This window comes from Culex pipiens, chromosome 1, assembly GCF_016801865.2.
Source record: "Culex pipiens pallens isolate TS chromosome 1, TS_CPP_V2, whole genome shotgun sequence".
Classification (NCBI taxonomy): Eukaryota; Metazoa; Arthropoda; class Insecta; order Diptera; family Culicidae; genus Culex; species Culex pipiens.
The window spans coordinates 110,391,548-110,416,275 of record NC_068937.1 but is presented as its reverse complement, the minus strand read 5'-3'; the positions used below and the strand labels follow the sequence as shown (position 1 = coordinate 110,416,275).

The following is a 24,728-nucleotide window of genomic DNA, read 5'->3' as shown; positions in this document are numbered from 1 at the left end:
ATGGCACACGGGTTAAGCGCGCCATCTGCCACCGTGTGCCATTGTCGATCTGGAGGGGGGTAGTCCTGGAGCAGGTCAGGATAACACCCAGTTGAATGCCATTAAAGCATCCGGCTGTGGTTGAGCCGGCTGTTCGGGCGCGGTACTCCTGTTCTTCAAGGATTCTGACCAGACCGCCAACCAACAAGCAACAACAACATCGCGGGTAATCCACGGGAAAGGAGGAATTCAATCACGTACGGTTTATTATCGCTATTAACACGAAGTGTTACCATATTTATGGGGTAGAAAACGACCGCCCCTTCCTGGTTTTGCCATCCCGTGTGTATATCTTACCGGTGCGAACAAGGAATAAACATTGTTTTGTGGGTGGGGTGGAGGCCGATTTTTCCGGAATTGTCGATGAAAATTGAATCGAATGACACCACTGGGGGAAGCAGAATCTCCTGGTTTCATTTCGCGGTTTGGAGAACATTTTTCATTCCGTGCTCCGTTTTGCGCCAACAGTCATAATTTATGAAGCGTTGAAGTTTGACTGAGCCCAAATGGGGCTGCAAAATTAACAAAAAGTTCGCCATTCAAAGCAACAATTGACCCTTCGAGTGAAAAGGCCACCCACCCTCGATAAATTGCGCTGATTTCAATTAGCGCGCTAATAAATTTAAACCTTTTGCGAAAAAAGGAATGATTTAACTTTTGAACCTACCTGGGAGAAGAACAGAAAAAAATCCTGGGAATGGAAGAATGACAAGTTGAAAACGACGAAACAAATTAAGCTCAAGTTGGCAAGTCTGCAGAGAGTGTCCCGACATGGGTGTAAATTAAAGTCTGTGTTTCCAATTAGGATAAGTGAAAATGCTTGAGAATTAATAGTTTTGATGTTGGTTTGAGTGAAGGACAACCCAGTCTGCCTGGGTTCGATCCCAGAAGGTCTAGGTGGCAATTTTCGAGATGAGATTTGTCTGAACACGCCTTCCGTCGGGGGAAAGTAAATGTTGGCCCGGTTAGGTCGTTAGCTCAATCGTCGTTTTCCTGGATCCTGTCTCGGTGGAGTCGCTGGTAGGCAGTTGGGCTCACAATCCAAAAGGTCATCACTTCGAATCCCGGGTGGATGGAAGCTTAGGTGTAAAAAGAAGTTTGCAATTGCCTCAACAATCAAGCCTTCGGACACCTAGTTTCGAGTAGGAATCTCGCAATCAAGAACGCCATGGCAATGCTGTAGAGCGAACAATTTATTTATTTATTTCAGTTGGTTGAAGTAGTAAAAAAGTATCACAGTTGGTTCAACAGAACACTATTTGGATTTTGGACAGTCAAAAGTCAAAAGCAACCCATTTTTAAATCATTAGTTTATCCATAGAACATCATTATGAGCTTTATGTAATAGAGTGCCAACTATTTGACGGTGCACATCAACCAGAGCTTTTGCACCCAGATTTTTGTTCGAGACATTGAGTATTTTCAAAACCACGGGAGCTATCGATATATTTTTCTTTCATCCCCTAAAGTATTGCCTACAAAATAGTTTACAAAAATAATTTACTATTTTTGCAGGATCGGGTCCGTCAGTTTGACAATTTTGGAATATCGAGCTTTTTCGTTACACGTGCATTTTGAGCTAAACTGAAACAAGCAGCAATTGTGACAAGCTTCCAAAGAGAATTTTCGTCAAATGCAGTTTGACACTCAAGCATGCATGACTTTCGTTAACATTTTTGATTGTTACTCGAGACTCCAGCATCGAAATTCAACCAAATTCATGGAAAATGAACTACGCACTCCAGAAACGTCAAAAAATAACATTTGACAAGATAGCCCTAACACTAACCACTATCATCAGCTATTGAATTTTATTTTTTACCAATATTTATAAAATAATAATATCTCGTACTGCACATCAAACATTACACTTAAATATAACGATCGAGTCAACTAAACACTAAAAATCCATCAATATTTCAGTTCCTCATTCCAGCATCATGTTGAAATTGGTTTGCAAACCAAAAAAAATGTTCTGATCTGTCCACACCAACCGCTGGTTGTGCCATCAGTTTAATTTATTTATCATTGCAACTTTCATGGCACAAAAGCTACGTCCTTTTTATGCTACTCTGGTCGTCCACAAGAGTGTGCGACCATTAATAGTTGGCACGTTGTTGAACCCCGCGTTCTGGAACACGTGTTTTCATGTCACATAAACCTTTTTTTCATCCTTGAATCCCTCTAACAACGTTAGTTCCCAACTAATTCCGTTCCACTGCATTCAAGCGTAGTTGCATCCAGCTGAGAGGGATAAAAAATGAAAAACAAGCCCACAGCGTGTGGGGCAGGTTCATGTGGGAATCAATTGAAATCAATCATTTTCAAACTGGTCACAAAAAGCTGCATCTGTCAGAGACAATTGAACTATCAAAAAATCATTGGAACCAATAAATATTTGCAGTTTCTTTTTTTATTTTCGAATTACACTTAAACAAAAATCTTGCAAATCAGAATTAGAAAAAATAAAAATAAAATGAGAATAATCTACACTTGTCTATGAGCCAATCAATACAACAAACAATGCATTCGTGGCACGCAGTCAAACTATGCGAAATTTTCCATGAATAACAAGCAAATTTACTCTTCCTACCAGCCTGGTTTGTTTAAATTTGGTTCATTTTCAAATTTGAATAAAATTTTACCGATCATGCTCCAGTAAATCCAGCACTGTTGTCGTCCTGGCCAATGAGTTCCGTTCAGTATGCATGTAACGTGAGTGTGTATGTGTGCACGTTTTACAAACAGTTTAGTTTCAATCAGCGTAGCGGGTGAATGTTTAACGAGCTTTCATTAAATTTAAACAAAGTAGTTAAATTGGTTTCCTTGAATTCTTCCGGTAAAATGGTTTGAAGTATATAAATTTGATTGTTTAAATGTTCTTCAAAAAAACTTGATAAGGCTGGTTCACATTTCCTTCAAATTTGGCCCAAAAATTTAGTGGGCAAAACATTTTTTTTCAAGAAACTTGAAAATTTCAATGGGAATTTAAGTGCAATCAGCTGAAATCAATATAAAATGTATTCCCCTGCCTTTAGAATCTTTTTCAGCATGTTTGGGTTAATTTAAAAATCCGTAGAATTTTTGAAAATTTTCGATGTTCTCTATCGCGAAAGGTTTTTTTTCGCTAAAATTTTTATTTTTGTCAAATTACCATTTTTTTTAAACTTATGATTGCAAAATAACTGAACTAGCGTGAAATGCATTTTAAAACTTTTTTTAATGGAAATGTTGAAACAATGGCTTGTTATTTCAATATTTATATTTTTTAATTTTTTTGCCCCCTCCCTCGACCCCAGCCAGAGCCAGGGGACAAAAACTTTGAAAAATATTTTAATCGGCCTTAAAAACTTCACAAAACTAGTCTAGAATCAATTTGATCGGTAAGAAAGTCTTACATCCTTTCATTCTTTTTTGTTTTTTTTTCTTCCAGGTAATTCAGACAGACGCAAAAAAAAAAGGTTCTAATAGGTTTGATAAACTCGTTTTTTTTAAATAATACTTGATATCATTTTCATCATTATAACACATCCATTTTTTTCGCTTTAAACCAAATCATCAACTTTGGACAGCAAATTATGATAGCAACATGTCCATCATAAACTTCAAGCCCAATCCACAAACTTTTCCATAATCCTGACGAGTTTTCGTCTGAGCGGTCCGAATTGGTGTGAATAATGCAACTTTGGTTAGTCACTCATCATAACTAAAATAGGTTTCCTTGTCGACAGTATGTAGTTTAAGCACGGAAAATTACTTTTGTTTATTTTTTTTAATAATTTAAACTATTCCAACTTGTTTGAATTATAAAAAAAAATTGGTTTCATGATTTTCCAAAAGCTTGTCAGAATTTAAACAAATAAAATTATGAAATTAGATTTTCCGTTAAGAAATCGACGTCGTCGTGCTATCTTGTCGCACCCGCCATTTCGATGTTCCGAGAAAAACGCGTTTTAATGTTTGACCTTGAATAAAAAAAAAAACTAGAGCACGCAATGTAAACGTTTTGTTTGGCTGACCTTTCTGTGCATTGTCTCGAAGATTGGTTGAAGTTGGTTGCTGGAGTCCCGAGTTATAATTACAAATGTTTACGGTAGTCTAACTTGTACGTGCGTCAAACGCGTTCTGACCTGAAAACCCTTTGGCCAGTTGTCGCACTTGCATCAATTTTCAGGCAGTGACAAGATAGCACGACAAGATTGACACTTCTTTCATATGAAGAGCGACAACAATGCACGGAGTTTTTTCGGTTTTTATCTCAGGATTGAAATCGAATTTTGAGATCTGTGAAGGTCAAAAGGTATTGCATTGTGAGTTGCACAAAATGGCATTCTAAACTCAATTTGACCCAAAATGCACGTGTGACAAGTTAGCACGACGGCGACGAAATGGTTCATGCACCAAAATGTGGCACTTCTAGTTGCCACCCCCTAACTTCATCCTGATTTGTCAAACTAGCACCATCAACAAACTGGAAGAAACTCCATTACATTTCAATTAGCATTGCGATTGCACGGTTCAGTGCACCATGGTGGAAGTCCTTTTTCAGTGTGGGGAGGTAGTGGGCGATTCTTGTTGTTTACCAACGGAAATAGCCAACAGTTGTATGTTTGCCCTATGTAGTTGCACTTGGGTGGATTGTTTATGGACGAGAAGTTTACTGGAACGATAGACTTTAAAGAGGAGATACCAGTTTGTTTTTTAGTTTAATAAAATTGAACAGTCTTAGTTCTTTTGTAATTTTACACAGCAATAAACATAAGAGCCAATATGTTTGCTTTGTTTCATCAAAGTACATTATGAAATTTTAATCGTCTTTTATAATTATCATCATGTTTTTCCCCATTCAATTTTCTCTCAAACAGTGTTTCATTTCATGCGGACAAGTTTTAACCCACACATCACTGCTCCAAAATACACAATATTAAACCAAGCACACACCAACATCACTCTTTGGGACAATCGGAAACTTCACAACAAACAGCCAACATGAGTTATTTTCCGGAACAAGTTTGTCTTGTTTAACGCTGGTGAGCTGTACTGCGCGTGCAATATTCATACTTTCCATTCCCACTCATACACACACAGTAAAAAAAAATCATGGTAATATTACATCTGGGAAGCGGTACATCTTTTATGTCAGAAAAAGGTGTAATTTTACCACTTTTCTGGTGTAATGTCACTTTTTCAGTCTAAATTGAGGTAAAATTACACCATGAAAGAAGTAATATTCGAAGTAATATTACAGCTTCCAAATTTACACATTTTTTTACTGTGCACAAACACACACGCTCACATACTTTCACACAATTTTCCCACCTTTCAATAGAGGAGGGACTACATCAGCCGGCAACAACAGAATGAAATTTTTCGTTCGTCCTGTTTGCTGGAACGGAAAAGTTTTTCCATTTGAAACCACGTTTTTTTCGCCAGAGGCAACAACTTCTTTCTCACAAACATTCACGAATGCGAAGGGAACACACACTTTCACTGATTTCGTCCGGAGCACCTGATTGGTCCGGATGTGCTGTTGCTGCTCTGGAGTGTTTGTATGATTATGAGTACATGTATTGTGTATGCCTGTCTGGAGGTGAGAGTTGCCGAATATCCAAAATTGTTGCTGGCGTCAAATTCTGAACGCTCTGTAATTTTAAAAGTTTGTCTGTGCTCCTCCTGGTGCTTGGTTTGCTTGATAAAGCACACACAAATAATTAAAGTAAGTAAATCTTTCCCAGTTCCTGAGGGGAACTCCCTTGAAGAGTATCGGGGCCGGCATTTACAAAGCGGATTCAGTGGCAGTTTTTAACTCAACTCATGTTAACATGTGAAGGTTAATGTTAACATTCCATAGGTCACCTTCCTAAGGTGTCGTTGATAAGGTCCAGCTTGTGACGATACACTACCTTCCCTTTACTAAGCAATCGAATCCAGTAGAGAAACGAACACCAGTTGTGTTGGTCCGCGCCAGGTTTTGAACCCTGATCTACCGCTTGCGAGGCGGAAGCGTTACCACTAGACTACGTGACTCGGTCACACAAATAATTAGTTTGTTAAAACTTGTTAAAATTATGTTGCTTACTAAGTTGTGTTTGATCAAAACAAAATCACATAATGGATTAAAAAGGGTATACAGTAGCATGGTTCATGTATATAGGAAAAAATACAAAAGTGTTTTGAGCGTATCAACCGGAATTTTCAAGTACTATGGCCCCAGAATCTATTTTGTTTGTTTTTTTGGCGTAGTCTAATACATCCTTTAGTAGGTCAAGTTTTGACCTTAAGTTAGTATGGAACTTTAATCAATCACTTTTTACATCTTCATAGACAAAGTTTCCCAAAACCCTGTAAAATTTTCCTATTCTTATGTTTTTTATTGGATTTGATCCGGGGATCAATTTTGTAGAATATTGCAAAGCGCTAGCTTTGATTCCCAAAAGGTATAGGATCTTTTTTAAAGCCTATTTTTTAGGAAAAATTTGAAAACTTGCTCACAAAATTAACCTGTATCTTTTCGGGATCAATTCCTAGCGCTTTGCGATGTTCTACAAAGTTGTTCCCCGGATCAATACCTATAACAAATCTTTAAGATGCAAAAATTTCATCTGGTGTTGGAAAACTTTCTTGAAGAAGAGATAAAAACCGAATAATAAATAAATCAAATTGATTAAAATTCCATTGCAAGTTCACAAATGGACTCACTAAACCATAATCAAATGAACTATTATTTTTAGGCTAGCTTCTGGGGCTTCGTGCTTCCCGAGCAGGGGTAAATAACACGGGAATACCAAATTTTGGTATTACTTGGGCAAATAACAGGTACCAAAATGTGCCCTTGGTTGCCCAGTAATAGATGGTAAAATACCATGAAATCATACCAAAGTCTTGTATGTGGAAGAGCACAACAATACCAAACCATGTTATTCCAAGGGTAAAATAATACCTCAAAATAAAACCATTTCAATACCAAGTTGAGGTCTTCTGGATTTTTGAACATTGCTTGAATACCAAAACTTGGTATTGCCATGGATTTATTTTTGGGTATTCCCGCGCCCTTGGAAAATCAGGTTTTGGTATTCCTGTGGTCTTCCACATACATGATTTTGGTTTGATTTCATGGTATTTTACCATCTATTATTGGGCAACCAAAGGCACATTTTGGTCGCTGGTATTTGCATAAGTAATACCAAAATTTGGTATTTTCATACCATTTTTAGTGCAGCAGTTGCAGTTAGTGAAAAAACGGAAATGATCCATATGCAACAGCCAAATCTACTCACCTGATGATTCCATGTTGTTGTTAGTGATATTCTTCACCACATCGAATTCATTTGTCATTGATGAACGGCCTGTGCTTGAAGTTCTTGAAGATTATGTTGATTCTGTTAATCTGTTGATTAACTCGCTTTTCAAAGCATTTGGTTACCCGACTTAGAGAAATTTCAACGTTTTAAAAAAAATCTTAGTGGGTATATCAAAAAAATATGAAAATCAGCTTTAACATTTTTGGGTTTCAAGTCAATTAAAAATTAATTATCTCGTCAAATTTATAAAAAAAATTCCCATAGTTTCAGAGGAATTTGATGAAACCTTTCAATACCAAAATGTGGCATCCTGACTTAGAAAATTTTCCACAATTTCAAAATTTTTCCACAATTTCGCTTTGAGACATCGTTTTAGTGCAAAATTAATTGTTTTGTCAAAATTGGTAAAAATTTTCGCATAGTTTCAGAGGAATTTGATAAAATACGGTTATACCAAAAGAATACCAAAATGTGGTGTTCAACCATTGACAAATTCTGCAATTTTGCAATATCAAAACAATACCTTCAATTGGTATGATACTACATTTTGCTCTTGCATAATCCTTCAATTGGTATGATACTACATTTTGCTCTTGCATAATCCTTAAGACAAATTTTAAAGGGTCCAGGAATACCAAAATTTGGCATTGATACCAGAGAAAGGTATTATTACGCATTTCCCTTGTTATTTACCCATGCTCGGGTTGAAAAGAAATTAAACACTTTTGTCTTTTTCATATATCTGTGTATCTATATATCTAGTAACAAAAATGACTTTTTGGCGGGCATTCAGGGGCTTTTTCTGGTGGACCTACTGAGCTCAAATCTCATATATGAGCATAAATGGACGTAACAGCAGCTTTTTCGAAAAATGTAATTTTTTAGGCACTTTGGCCACTGAAGCATCTATTTTTCAACTTGTAAATTTTGGGCTGAACTTAGTTATGAATGGAATTTTAGGGAACTTTCAAAGCTTTACTCTGTGACCTTCAAGCATCCACAAAATTCGATTTCAAACCTGAGATATTCAATCAAATCCGTAAAACCCCAGTGCAATCTTGTAACTCCACAGATGAAAGAAGATCCGATCTGGTCGAGCTAAGTTGCATTAAAACGCGTTTTTCTCGAATTATAAAAAATCGACGTGCGACAATACAGCACGACAAGATGATATCTTATAATCCTGATTTTTCGACCCCACCATTTTTAGAATTGTTATTGACGTTCAAATCGAGAAATTGATTTGTCATTTAAAAGTATGTCAACTCAACGCTGTCTTGCAATCTTGTCGCTCGTAGCTTTTTGACGTTCCGAGAAAAACGCATTTCAATGTTTGACCTGGAAAACACAAAAAATAGAGCACGAAAAACCATTTTGTCCAATGCTACGAAGTTTGGTTGAATTTGGTTGCCGAGTTATAAATAAAAATGTGTACGATAGTCGGGCTTGTACGTGTCCTTTTGGCCAGTTGTGGCTCTTACAGCAATTTTCAAGGTGTGTCAAGATAGCACGACAAGATTGAAACTTCTTTCATATGAAAAGTGACAACAATGCACGGAGTTTATTCGGTTTTAATTAAAATCTCAGAATTTTGGGGATCTGTGAAGGTCATAAGGTGAGGCATTATGAGCTTCATCAAATGGCGCTCTTTACTCAATTTGACCCGAAATGCACGTGGGACAATATATCACGATAACGACGATCTTAAAATGTATGACAAATGTGATTTGTGTTTACAAAAACGTCCGATAACTGATTTTTTAAAACCACTTTTGTTGGTTCAAATGCCAACTAAAACATGGGTTGGATTTTATTATTTAAACCATGCCGAAATATTATTTTTTTAAGAAAAATTGGAATGCATATTCAGGAAACAGAAAATGATTCAAACTGAGGGAACTCGCATCGTTTCGCAGGACAGCCTAGCTTCTGTCCGTACCAGTAGAGGAGAGTCATTCGAATGCCACCGCGAGTTGACTGACGTGACGTGACGTTTGGCTGATGTAAATTGACCATTTCGATTCCGAGGGCCCATGACGTTACCGTCCAGTTTGGGGCACCTGCCATGTTCCACGCCGTGGACATGTGACGGTTCTGGATTGTAATTTCATTATTTTACGCCTCATTGTCTTTGATCGATGCCGGGGTGTGGAGTGAGGGCTGTGGTTTTTCTGTTTGAACAACTGCTGCTGGTCAGTCAGAAAATGTTTATTTATTTGTTTATTTTATCCGACTGGTATACTGTCGCTCTTGGGTAATTTACTCATTACGAAAACATGAGCAAATCAATCATGTTTGAAATGTTTGTTACTCGAATTTGGCTGTGGGTCATGAGATGGATTATTTGCTTTATTTTGGATAGTGTATCTCTTAGTTAAACATTGTACGGTCACTGAATTTAATGTGCTTCAATTCAACATTGAAGTTGTATTAAAGTACTGAGCTACCGTAGAAAAATGCATGCTCCTTTCGAGTTGCATTCTAGATTACATGACAGTCTTTTGCATATGTCTTGCATTTTTTGTGCAATTTTGAAGCTCAGATTCCAGACCCGGCAATCCCGTGGAATCCCTCTTTGATGTGGTGTACAAATTCCTGGATTGCCTTGAACCAGACATAAGCTGGACCCCCGGGCAGTATCATGGTCTCGTAGAATGTAAAGCTTGTTGAATTTTTATCATCTTCTGGTGGCGTTGCATGGTTGGCCATTCCTGTTATTGGCCGGCAGAAGCAAAAATTTATTCCACCAGACGGTCACCGAGACCAAACGGTGCGACAGGACTACGACGGGGTGGAATAGTAGCAGTTAGGGAAAGCGGGCAGATTGTAGACTACTGGCATTTGGTTGGCTTTAGTCCGTAGGTTGTGAAACTACTTCTACAGATTCGACTATTCTCTGTGTTAGTGTGGAAAAAATAAGCAAATTTGAGGATTACTTATGGGAAAAGTAATGTTGTATTAAGGGGATTTCAAGAAGCTTCAGTGCCGTTTTTTTGCATGTAAATTTTGTAGAAAAATTTTGAATTGGATGATTCAATAAGTTATCGATCTAATTTACAGAAAATTATTCCTTTTTGTTAATCTTTGACTTGCCTTGCAAATATTTTGACAGCATAGTATTTGATTAGATTTACAACTGTTTGACTTCCAAGAGGGAAGAACGAGATTCCATGGAAGGACCAGTACTACAAAACAAATGGGTAATTCTCCGCCAACTCACACAGCAGTTGCCCCGACCCCTCTTCGATTTGCGTGAAACTTTGTCCTAAGGGGTAACTTTTGTCCCTGATCACGAATCCGAGGTCCGTTTTTTGATACCTCGTGACGGAGGGGCGGTACGACCCCTTCCATTTTTGAACATGCGAAAAAAGAGGTGTTTTTCAATAATTTGCAGCCTGAAACGGTGATGAGATAGAAATTTGGTGTCAAAGGAACTTTTATGTAAAATTAGACGCCCGATTTGATGGCGTACTCAGAATTCCGAAAAAACGTATTTTTCATCGAAAAAAACACTAAAAAAGTTTTAAAAATTCTCCCATTTTCCGTTACTCGACTGTAAAAATATTTGGAACATGTCATTTTATGGGAAATTTAATGTACTTTTCGAATCTACATTGACCCAGAAGGGTCATTTTTTCATTTAGAACAAAATTTTTCATTTTAAAATTTCGTGTTTTTTCTAACTTTGCAGGGTTATTTTTTAGAGTGTAACAATGTTCTACAAAGTTGTAGAGCAGACAATTACAAAAATTTTGATATGTAGACATAAGGGGTTTGCTTATAAACATCACGAGTTATCGCGATTTTACGAAAAAAAAGTTTTGAAAAAGTTGGTCGTCGTCGATCATGGCCGTTCATGGTCACCCGCGACAGACACGGACGACGAAACAAAGAGAAACGCAAAAAGTAACTTTTTCAAAACTTTTTTTTCGTAAAATCGCGATAACTCGTGATGTTTACACGCAAACCCCTTATGTCTATATATCAAAATTTTTGTAATTGTCTGCTCTACAACTTTGTAGAACATTGTTACACTCTAAAAAATAACCCTGCAAAGTTAGAAAAAACACGAAATTTTAAAATGAAAAATTTTGTTCTAAATGAAAAAATGACCCTTCTGGGTCAATGTAGATTCGAAATGTACATTAAATTTCCCATAAAATGACATGTTCCAAAATTTTTTACAGTCGAGTAACGGAAAATGGGAGAATTTTTAAAACTTTTTTAGTGTTTTTTTCGATGAAAAATACGTTTTTTCGGAATTCTGAGTACGCCATCAAATCGGGCGTCTAATTTTACATAAAAGTCCCTTTGACACCAAATTTCTATCTCATCACCGTTTCAGGCTGCAAATTATTGAAAAACACCTCTTTTTTCGCATGTTCAAAAATGGAAGGGGTCGTACCGCCCCTCCGTCACGAGATATCAAAAAACGGACCTCGGATTCGTGATCAGGGACAAAAGTTACCCCTTAGGACAAAGTTTCAAGCAAATCGAAGAGGGGTCGGGGCAACTCTTCCCGATTTCGTGTGAGTTGGTAGAGAATTACCCAAATAGAAAATTCTTCTTACTGCAGCTTATATCGCAAAATGCCTCCAGTTTCAGTCTTCGTCATAGCACAGCAAAATTACAGCAGCTTGTGAAAACTAATCAACCTGCGACCGAATAAAGCTCCGTTTTATAGCATGGAAAGATCAAGAAAATATCATATCAATTTATTCCTTCATGCATTTATATCGATATTATCAGACGGTGTCACGAACCGTGGCGTCGTCTTTATGCTTGGTTTTTTCCTGTTTCAATTTGGAGGTTTGAGTGCGGTACAGCAGGAAGCAACTTGTTTGAGTTTAATTTTTCCACCGTGCACATTTTCCTTGTTTCCACCATCTACGACGACAACGACGACGGTGAGTTTGCCTGGAACATGCAGCAAAAGTGGATGTGGCGTTTTTCCTGGGTCACCAAGAGGCGGTGAACCGCGCTGCAGACAGACAAATCGGCAAAGTGGTTTCTAGAGAGTAGACAGCACCGCAGGGTCTTCTAAGGAATCCTTGAAGCTTGACTAATCCTTGACTCGTCAGTTTTTGTATTTTAGTAATTTTTGATGCAGATTTTAAGTACTGACAGTAGGGTTGACAATGAGTCTCAAGGCAATTTCTCTCTGCTGTCGGTATTGTATTTGAAAATGATGAAAGATTTTTGTTTTTCAACTTAATGTTCCTCATGATGCCAGTTGATGGCATTGAATTATTTTTTTTCCTCTGTTTACGTTAATTGTTTTTTTTTTTATTTTGAATTTAAAACGTTCACAAAGTGATATAACCAATAAGGAAGGAGAGCTGAAATTCCCAAACAATGTCCACGTGATTTACGAATGGCACCGAAATGAAAAACTTTTTATCTGATTTGTTGGATAATTAAAATTACTCAGAAATTAACCATCATTATTTCACATTGCACTTCAAGCTGCCTGGAAAAGTAATCAAACAAACAAAATGATCAGGCGCAACGTAAACGTTACTTTACATTAATTGAAAATGATGATGTTGAAAACAATACTAGGAAAACTGTGTTTATTTTGCTTACCCGAGCAGGGGTAAATAACACGGGAATACTACATTTCGACTGGGATCAAAATGTGGCCTTGGTTGCCCAGTAATAGATGGTAAAATACCATGAAATCATACCAAAGTCTTGTATGTGGAAGGGGACAACAATACCAAACCATGTTATTCCAAGGGTAAAATAATACCTCAAAATAAAACCATTTCAATACCAAGTTGAGGTCTTCTTGATTTTTGAACATTGCTTGAATACCAAAACTTGGTATTGTCATGGTTTTATTTTTAAGTATTCTCGCGCCCTTGGAAAATCAGATTTTGGTTTTCCTGTTATCTTCCAGATACATGATTTTGTTATGATTTCATGGTATTTTACCATCTATTACTGGGAAACCAAGGGCACATTTTGGTCGTTGTTATTTGCCCAAGTAATACCAAATTTTTGTATTTGCATGCCATTTTTTTGTGCAGCAATTGCAGTTAGTGAAAAACGGTAATTATCCATATGCAAAAGCCAAATCTACTCACCTGATGATTCCATGTTGTTTTTAGTGATATTCTTCACCACATCGAATACAATTGTCATTGATGAACGGCTTATGCTTGAAGTTCTTGAAGCTTCTGAAAAATAACAAGATTGAAAAATAATTCACCAAAATTCAATAATCTGTCGATTGACTTATTTTTCAAAGTAATTGGTTATCCCGACTTAGAGAAATTTCAACGATTTTACAAGTTTTCTTAGTAGGTATATCAACAAATTTGAAAATCAGCTTTAACATTTTTGGTTTTCAAGTCATTTTAGCGCAAAATTAATTATCTTGTCAAAAATGGTCGAAAATTGGAATTAAAAAAAAAACACTTTAATACCAAAATAATACCAAAATGTGGTATCCTGACTTGGGACCATCCATAAACCACGTGGAAACTTTTTTGGGAATCTGTTACCCCCCTACCCCCTTGTAGACAATTGTCCATACAAAAAAAAAAACTTTTGATGACAATTTGAAACAGCCTAGAGGAAATGCCTCTTCAAAACTTTGACGTTCAATTACAGTTTTCAAAATTACATGCATAAAATGCATAAAAATTATAAAAAGTGGTATCCATAAAAAAAATTCATCATGGTTTCGTTACCCTAGCAACCATTCTTAACTTTAAACTTTAGTAAAACATAACAACATAACATTGAAGAAATTATTTTTAAACTGAATTCTACAAGCTAAGGGTTGCTACATTTGAACACAATATCAGCAACATATGAGTTATGGCCAAACACGGTCGAGAGTAAATGACACTCGTTTGCAGCTGGACACGTGAAACAAAAGTACTCTGGACCGTCTGGTCAGTTCGGACGTGATGTTGTGATATTCGTGTGGAAAATAAATTGAATAGCTTTTTTTCGGATAAGATTTTAAAGAAGAGTCGTTTAAAAAAACATACCAAGAAAATGCTTAATTCGAAAACGACTCCATCTTCCAGCTTCGCTAATGCAGAGCGCCGATGTTGATTACGAAGCAGCAGCACCTCTCGAGAGCATCATATTATGCTACTCCATTTTGCTCGAGTGTCATCCTTAACTGGTTGAACACAGGAGCGAGTGTTCTTTGGAAACTTTTACCGTTTTAATGGCAACAACAGCAAGGACTCTTCGTGTGCCAAGTGTCGCCCGAGTACGTGAAGTATAAAAATAAGGTAAAAGTACAAGCGAAATTGTGTATTCTTTTATAAGAGTTGCCTTCTGTCGAAGATGACTTTTTACGACCGAGACCACTTTTGCACGGCGTAGGTGTGTGTATGTGTGTGTGTATATGCAACATTGCTGTTGTCTTTTAAATTCTTGTCGAAGAAACATTCTTTCGTTGGAAATCCGCTTCTCACTCTCTTTTTCAGCATTTTTGTGCTGGGTTCTTCTCTCATTACGAGTGAATAACTCTTTTAATTTATTTGCACGTTTACATTTACAATAAAAAAGTCGCGATTCTTTCTTCAGTTCTTTCAAATTCAGTTGAAATTAAGAAATAACTTTTTTCATCCCTTAGTTTATTTTCTGATAAGTATATATTTAAGAAATTAAGTTACTGTTTTTCATTTCACATGTTGAGCTCGCAATTTTTACGTCAAGCTTTCTGCAGATTATTTTCAAATAGGGGGAGAGGGGGTAATATGCACCCCGGGGCAAAATGCACCCCCTGATTTTCTCGGTATTTGAAAGAAATTTCCGGGAAAAAAATCATAGAAATTAGAAGCTTAACATTGCTAAACCATGCTGGAAAAATTTGAGCATCGCATTATAAAAACAGCTTAAGTTATTTGCAAAACTTTAAAATGTTGTGTTTTCATCTAATTTTCATTGAACTTTCATTATGATTTTTGGACAATATAAAAAGCATTTATTGATATTGTAAGTGTTGAGGTATAAAGTTTTTGCCATAATCTTCATTATTCTGTAGGTAGATGAGTCCAAAAACATCAAAAAATGCATTTTTAATTAAATTTTCTGCAAAAAGCGTGGTCGGGGCAAAATGTAAAACAGCGGTGTCATCTAGTGGTGACTAGTGAAAACTGCTTTTACCCGGTGCATTTTGCCCCATGTTGTGGTGCATTTTGCCCCGTTGTTGTAGTGCATTTTGCCCCAATGTTGCGGTGCATATTGCCCCGCATGGTTGTTTGAAATGAATCAAAAATGTTTTTAGAAATTTGATATTTTCGAAAAAATTTGAGTTTTTTGCCTTCCTCACTGAGGTAAGGCTATAATCCTGCTCTAAAATTGAACTTTTTATTTAAAGCTCGAAAACCTACCTTGATGTATACATATCGACTCAGAATCGAAAACTGAACAAATGTCTGTGTGTATGTGTGTGTATGTGTGTGTGTGTATGTGTGTGTGTATGTGTGTGTGTATGTGTGTGTGTATGTGTGTGTGTATGTGACCAATAATGTCACGCAGTTTTCTCAGCACTGGCTAAACCGATTTTGACCAAACCAGTTGCATTCGACTTGGTTTAGGGTCCCATACGGTGCTATTGAATTGTTTGAAGTTTCGATAAGTAGTTCAAAAGTTATGTACAAAAATGTGTTTTCACATATTTTTGGAAGTTGAATAAATGGCAGTAAACTGAACCAAACATCATCATGTTATACATCGTTAGTTAGGTAAAGTTAAAGACCTTTCCAACGAGTCCAAAACATTGATAATCTGGCAACCCTGTCTCGAGTTATAACCATTTAAGTGATATTTATGTACTTTTTTGTAGCCAGATCTCACTTAAATGTATGTAAACAATGTCCGGATCCATCATCCGACCCATCGTTGGTTAGGTAATCAAAAGACCTTTCCAACGAGACTAAAACATTGAAGATCTGGCAACTCTGTCTCGAGTTATGACCATTTAAGTGATATATTTGTACTTTTTTGATGCCGGATCTCACTTAAATGTATGTAAACAATGTCCGGATCCATCATCCGACCCATCGTTGGTTAGGTAATCGAAAGATCTTTCCAACGAGTCTAAAATATTGATGATCTGGCAACCCTGTCTCGAGTTCTGACCACTTTAGTGATATTTATGTACTTTTTTGTAGCCGGATCTCACTTAAATGTATGTAAACAATGTCCGGATCCATCATCCGACCCATCGTTGGTTAGGTAATCAAAAGACCTTTCCAACGAGTCTAAAACATTGAAGATCTGGCAACCCTGTCTCGAGTTCTGACCACTTTAGTGATATTTATGTACTTTTTTGTAGCCGGATCTCACTTAAATGTATGTAAACAATGTCCGGATCCATCATCCGACCCATCGTTGGTTAGGTAATCAAAAGACCTTTCCAACGAGTCTAAAACATTGAAGATCTGGCAACCCTGTCTCGAGTTCTGACCACTTTAGTGTTATTTATGTACTTTTTTTGTAGCCGGATCTCACTTAAATGTATGTAAACAATGTCCGGATCCATCATCCGACCCATCGTTGGTTAGGTAATCGAAAGACCTTTCCAACGAGTCTAAAATATTGATGATCTGGCAACCCTGTCTCGAGTTCTGACCACTTTAGTGATATTTATGTACTTTTTTGTAGCCGGATCTCACTTAAATGTATGTAAACAATGTCCGGATCCATCATCCGACCCATCGTTGGTTAGGTAATCGAAAGACCTTTCCAACGAGTCTAAAATATTGATGATCTGGCAACCCTGTCTCGAGTTCTGACCACTTTAGTGATATTTATGTACTTTTTTGTAGCCGGATCTCACTTAAATGTATGTAAACAATGTCCGGATCCATCATCCGACCCATCGTTGGTTAGGTAATCAAAAGACCTTTCCAACGAGTCTAAAACATTGAAGATCTGGCAACCCTGTCTCGAGTTCTGACCACTTTAGTGTTATTTATGTACTTTTTTTGTAGCCGGATCTCACTTAAATGTATGTAAACAATGTCCGGATCCATCATCCGACCCATCGTTGTTAAGATAATCAAAAGACCTTTCCAACGAGTCTAAAACATTGAAGATCTGGCAACCCTGTCTCGAGTTCTGACCACTTTAGTGATATTTATGTACTTTTTTTGTAGCCGGATCTCACTTAAATGTATGTAAACAATGTCCGAATCCATCATCCAACCCATCGTTGGTTAGGTAATCGAAAGACCTTTCCAACGAGTCTAAAATATTGATGATCTGGCAACCCTGTCTCGAGTTCTGACCACTTTAGTGATATTTATGTACTTTTTTGTAGCCGGATCTCACTTAAATGTATGTAAACAATGTCCGGATCCATCATCCGACCCATCTTTGGTTAGGTAATCGAAAGACCTTTCCAACGAGTCTAAAATATTGATGATCTGGCAACCCTGTCTCGAGTTCTGACCACTTTAGTGTTATTTATGTACTTTTTTTGTAGCCGGATCTCACTTAAATGTATGTAAACAATGTCCGGATCCATCATCCGACCCATCTTTGGTTAGGTAATCAAAAGACCTTTCCAACGAGTCTAAAACATTGAAGATCTGGCAACCCTGTCTCGAGTTCTGACCACTTTAGTGTTATTTATGTACTTTTTTTGTAGCCGGATCTCACTTAAATGTATGTAAACAATGTCCGGATCCATCATCCGACCCATCGTTGTTTAGGTAATCAAAAGACCTTTCCAACGAGTCTAAAACATTGAAGATCTGGCAACCCTGTCTCGAGTTCTGACCACTTTAGTGTTATTTATGTACTTTTTTTGTAGCCGGATCTCACTTAAATGTATGTAACAATGTCCGGATCCATCATCCAACGCATCGTTGGTTAGGTAATCGAAAGAACTTTCCAACGAGTCTAAAATATTGATGATCTGGCAACCCTGTCTCGAGTTCTGACCACTTTAGTGATATTTATGTACTTTTTTGTAGCCGGATCTCACTTAAATGTATGTAAACAATGTCCGGATCCATCATCCGACCCATCGTTGGTTAGGTAATCGAAAGACCTTTCCAACGAGTCTAAAATATTGATGATCTGGCAACCCTGTCTCGAGTTCTGACCACTTTAGTGATATTTATGTACTTTTTTGTAGCCGGATCTCACTTAAATGTATGTAAACAATGTCCGGATCCATCATCCGACCCATCTTTGGTTAGGTAATCAAAAGACCTTTCCAACGAGTCTAAAATATTGATGATCTGGCAACCCTGTCTCGAGTTCTGACCACTTTAGTGATATTTATGTACTTTTTTGTAGCCGGATCTCACTTAAATGTATGTAAACAATGTCCGGATCCATCATCCGACCCATCGTTGGTTAGGTTATCAAAAGACCTTTCCAACGAGTCTAAAACATTGAAGATCTGGCAACCCTGTCTCGAGTTCTGACCACTTTAGTGTTATTTATGTACTTTTTTTGTAGCCGGATCTCACTTAAATGTATGTAACAATGTCCGGATCCATCATCCAACGCATCGTTGGTTAGGTAATCGAAAGACCTTTCCAACGAGTCTAAAATATTGATGATCTGGCAACCCTGTCTCGAGTTCTGACCACTTTAGTGATATTTATGTACTTTTTTGTAGCCGGATCTCACTTAAATGTATGTAAACAATGTCCGGATCCATCATCCGACCCATCGTTGGTTAGGTAATCGAAAGACCGACCTTTCCAACGAGTCTAAAATATTGATGATCTGGCAACCCTGTCTCGAGTTCTGACCACTTTAGTGATATTTATGTACTTTTTTGTCGCCGGATCTCACTTAAATGTATGTAAACAATGTCCGGATCCATCATCCGACCCACCGCTGGTTAGGTAATCGAAAGACCTTTCCAACGAGTCCAAAACATTGAATATCTTGCAACCCTGTCTCAAGCTATGACCACTTATGATGCCACTTATGAGCCCTTGAGTGATATGTGTGTTTTTTGTATTCCGGAACTTAACGAAATTAGACGAAATATGTGTCCAAACCCATCGTATTACATATCACCCTTTTTTGGAAAAGAGTGAGGAAGGCACCAACCACATAGGTGGATTAAGTTAGTTTTTAAGTCTTTTTTTACATGGATGACGAAGAATAATAGTTGTTTTAGAACATCGAACAAAATTCTTCCAAAGTAATGCTGTAATGGTTGAGAAATCACAGTTTTCCCTTAGGGGGTGCATATTACCCCCTCTCACCCTTTAAAAAACTTTAAAAAACGTTACCACCTCAGTGATTGGTGCCTTCCTCCTAAAATCAATTGCAAAAGCTTTCTGATTGTATTCAATTGCGCCTGAATACATGCAAACAAGATATAAAAGCGTTACTTACATTTCTGTCATAAAGCCATAACATGAAGAAAGCTTGGGCTAACGAGGTTAATTCCATAAAGCTTAGTGCTGCCTCAGCCGGATCTTTTGCAATGTTCACCCTTTTTGTATCCGTCAAAATTATGTTTTTGCACAAAAGCTCATAACTTTTGATAGCGTTGTCAGATCTTCAATGTTTTGGGCTCGTTGGAAAGGTTTTTTGATTACCTATCCAACGATGGGTCGTATGATAGATCCGGACAACTTTTTCATCCTAATTTTTGAGATCCGGCCTCAAGAAAGTGTATAAATAACACTTAAGTGACCATAACTTTTGAAATAGTTGTCAGATCTTCAAAGTTTTGGACGCATTAGAAAGGTCTTTCAAATACCTTTCTAAAAATGTATAGCATGACGGGGTTTCTCTCAAAAACCACCCTTTTTACAATCTTCCGGACTTTAGTCAAAATCGTTTTTTTAGCATAACTTTTGAAGTACTTAACATTACTATGGTCATGGCCAAGTCCTGCCAAGACGGGGGTACTAATACATACATACATTAGGGTGGGTACGGATTTTGAAAATTTCTCAAATCTAGTTCTGGTGTGATTCCCCTTCTAGGGCATACCCATAGGGACTCTCACGCCAAATTTCAGCTCATTTGGTTGAAAACTGGCTTGTCTCAAGCGGGTTCAAGTTTACATGCATACATAACTTTTGAAGTACTTAACAAATCATCATTATTTATAGATAGTGACTTAGGGGACCCCAATACGGACCAAATGAGACCAAAACGTTCAAAATCGGTCCAGCCAGTGTCGAGCCAGATCAACATCCAACCACCCGCACATACATTTGCTCAGAATTTGATTCTGAGTCGATATGTATGCATGAAGGTGGTCTAGGAGGTAAAATTAAGAAGTTCATTTTCTGAGTGATTTTATAGCCTTTCCTCATTGAGGTGAGGAAGGCAAAAACCATTATCGATGGATAAACTTATTTGTTGCTTTCTTTCTGCTCCCTTTGGAATATCTTAAAATTGATTTTTTTCCCACGAACCGAGCGGTGATATGTTGAACGATATTCCATATCCTCTCGTCGTCGTGTCCTCGATGAGAGAAGAAAATGCTTTACGCTTTTCAAGGAATTTCCCGCGAATATTTTCAGATAAAACAAAAAACACAGATTTTATACGCAGCTTAAAAGAAGGTTTACTCTCGCTGCATCGATGTCGCTCTACGGCGAAGGATGAACCGAAATTGGATTTAAATTAATTTGAAATTGGATTGATTTTACGATGCTGATATTTGGTGCACGCGTGGGCAAAAATGATTGATACTGAAGTAAGTAAGGCCGGAATGAAGACGACTCGATCGTGTAGCACCATCGATCTGGGTGAAAAGATGGTTGAGAATTCGCATTGAAAAGAAATGCTTTAATCGTTAATTTAGCTCACGGGTGCATTCTTTTCATGAATTTATTTTCAAGTAAATTGAGTATTGATTTTCAAACAACTTTTGTACACGTTGATTGGAGCATGTAGTTCTAGTGAACGAAGCGTTTTAGAAATTTTGTCTAGTCGAATAAATGAATATTTCGAAACTGCACCATAAAGATGAACGATTTTTTTTTGTGATTGCCGACGTCATGACAGTTTTTCACGTTTTCGCGAATTCATCATTTGCGAGAAGCAAACGTTTTAGGAGTTCTTCTTCTTTTTCCAACATTATTGCATTTTTGGATTCAATCCTGAAACAATTTGGTTGTAAAAGAGCAATTTCAGCTTAAAACAGGATTTTTGCTGGGACTTTTTCACTCGACCCACTCCGTTTTTTTCTTTTTTAGGCTTATATGAGCCAGTTTTCCGTACATGGAGCCAGTTGCACTCGAGAATGACATTTGAGAAGGGTGTAAGCTATTTAAATGATGTTTTTTTTTTTATCGTAATTTGAATATTGCTGTATCTCTAAGAGAGATATCTAAGGTATCTAAGAGAGATATCTCTAATAGAGATGTTATCCTAGGCTTATATGAGCCATTTTTGTGTATGAAATTTGAGAAAGGTTCAAGCTATTTAATGTTTTTTTCGTTATTTAAATATTGCTGTATCACTAAGCGCTGCATCGTATCGAAAAGTGGTCAAAGACAAACTTGTAGGAAATTGGACGGGCTTTCTGAAAGAAAAAAAAAACAAGTAACTTTTGAGAGATTTTCTGATTTTTAAGTTTAAAAGTAAAGAGATGCAAAAAGCATTACGAATTACGAGGTCCAAAACATCATTGCTTGGTGCTCCAACGAATAAACCATAATCTCGGAGCGTATGGTGGTGTGTCCCTACGCTTTTTCTTCCCCTGTCGATTCAGAATTGTGTTGTTGTATGAACACTTCGTGCTCAAACTCAACCCACTTCAACGAATCATCTCTCTGTGATACAACTCTACGCAGTAGGCCTGGCCGCTTTAACGCTTGTGATGTTTCAATGCATTCCGATGCAATTGCGCGCTGCAAATGTTAATAAATGACAAGAAGAGTGCTAGGCGTAATCGAACCTAAGGCACTCTCCAGGATCCCTTCAAAAGATTGGCTTCGCTAGGGTCTGATTAGATTAGATTTGATTAATTTAATATTTATTCTTTTTCATTTTTTTTTAATTCCTCCCCCTACGACATTAAAACTAATTTAGGGTGTTAAGGGATTTAGGATTTTGATTCTAACTTTTCAGGAATATTTTTGGGAATTTTTTTGTCTTCTAGAAAGTTGTTGAGTTTGCCAATTCAAGCAACTTTGTCGAAGACACCAAAATTTCATCTCGCAATCTACGCCTTCTATGACCAAATTTATAGAAAGCATCTGAGCAAACCTTGAAAAATTAGTTTTTTGAACGTGGTAATGCAGGGTTAAGTTTAAGAGAAAAGTGATGTTCCGGGCACTTTTAGAGCTCTACAAATCCAACATTTTAATTTTTTGACAAGTCAATTTGGACTTAAGGGTCAAATGTTACAGCCATTTTAAGGTAAAAAAGATGAAAATTTAAATCTCAAATATCTCGGAAAGGCGCAGGTCAAATTTTAAGCGCTTGGTTGCATTTGAAAGAAGAGATCCAGCACTACAAAAGCTGAACAAATCTCAGGGGTGTTTTTCTTTAAACTCGAGATATCTTCATTTGAAAAAGTCTAATTTTCAAGGGAAAACCATATAGGACCACCCTAACGAAATTCGAAAATTGTCCAAATATATGTTTTTCCATGTAATTTTGTCCGCTGAATCTGAATCAGCCCTCAGAATTAAGCCAAAGTGTCGACAAATCGATTTTTGGTCATATTTTGGGTTTAAATGATAATTTTACATTAAACGAAGTTGACTTTATAGCTGTCGGCCACCATTGCTAGTACCAACACTAGTGTCTTCCTTTTTATCTACAAGGACTTCGCCGCCCTGGGCTCCTAAGTGTATGAAAGTATGGCACGGAGCGACGGCGCCGAATACCCATATTTACACAAAGAATTTTAATTTTACATTGCAATGATAATAAATGTCAAGAAGAGTGCTAGGCGTAATCTAACCTAAGGCATTTTCCAGGAACTCAAGATGATTACAAGATGTAGCCCTGATGAAAACCCGGATTTGGACCATCCTAATGGGCAGTATAGGTTGGGTATGCAAAGTGTGTGCACCACTACCACCCCCACCCATTGGGCTTGCTTTTTATACCTTTTTGCATAAATTATCTCTCACAAACTCCCTTACGATGTTTTGAATATTTCAGAACGGTAAAAGATGGATCGGTATTTATTTATAAGCATCTTTTCATTCCTTTCGTCCCAAAACCGCTTCATCTAAAATGTCCAACTTTTTTTTTGTGTGGAGGGGTGGATTTCCGGGATCAACAGACAAGGGGTGGAGTTGGAATTGTTGTTTGTTTTGGCTCGTAACTTCCTGAGCTTTCGGGGCGGCGTACACACCACAAAAACCGGACCGATGGAAACAGCTGGGACCATCACTGGGGCCGACGAAAATGGGCTCCGAAATTCGTCAGTTTGAGAGCTTATTTACGACCGATTTCATCCCGCTGCTGGCCTTCCCCGTGGACGAAACCACACCACCGAATCTTGGGGAAATATAATGAGATTATGACAAGTTTTCATTGAGTAAGAAGGATGAAAAATTCATGATGCTTATGGGATTAACGCCATTGATCGGTTGGCCAGGAGCAACCCAGTTCGGTCCCAGGCCTGGGAGTTAATTAGGATGTTTGATTCTGGCAGTGGCTTTTCTTCGGCCTCGGTAATTTATCAACCGGACGGGACATAAAATTCTGGAACACCTGCTTTGCCAGAATTAGGATTTTGTTATAGTTCAAGAATGTATAGTATGATTATGATTAACAATAGAGCAACTGAACAAAAGAACAACAGAATAATAGTAATAAAATATTTTGTGTAAAACAAAGCATTTGTTAAATTTTAATCCATATTTGTTAAATTTATTTTTCAGATTCCATCGTTAAAAAACATGTAAGTTAAGCTTTTTACTGCTGTTTTACCTCATTCCCTTTGGTTACATAACACTAACCTGTGAATTTATTTTTATCGCGTTCTCTTATGTTTCCTGCCACATAGTTTCTAGCTTTCAACGTCAATTCACGGAAACACTTCCGTAATTCGATATCAGTTTTTTAGCTCTTTCACTGGATTTATTTTCCATTTATTTTTTCTCAACCCTAGTTCAGCAGGAGAATTCACACTCGTACCACCCTTCGTATCCATGCTTGCTGAAAGTTGAAATATTCAACCCAAAGCGAAGAGTTCCCAATCGAATTAGTTATCATTCCTCCGAATGATGAAGAATGCTTCGCCCGACACTGATCAACCCCTCCGAAATTTATACCTCCCGGTTTGCAGTGGCAGTTTATGTTACGATAAAAAACTAATTTTAAAAATTAGACGCTTCCTCAAGCGGCGGCCGAATCGAACGATCAACTTTGGCCACGTCCAATCGCAACCAATTCTGAAAGTAAGGGAATTCTGGGGTCTCCAGGACAGCACTTTATGCCATCCTTGTTCCT

At 37.4% G+C, this 24,728-nt stretch overlaps 1 long non-coding RNA gene across 1 annotated transcript in view; it reads left to right on the top strand.

Annotated features, from left to right (window-relative positions):
* Nucleotides 1–24,195, top strand: part of LOC128092433 (uncharacterized) — a 148,836-nt gene extending 124,641 nt beyond the window's left edge. Inside the window, exon 3 of the long non-coding RNA XR_008211768.1 lies at nucleotides 24,158–24,195. This is a non-coding gene — a long non-coding RNA (uncharacterized LOC128092433). The remainder of the gene's footprint in view (nucleotides 1–24,157) is intronic.
* Nucleotides 24,196–24,728: the final 533 nt, after the last annotated feature.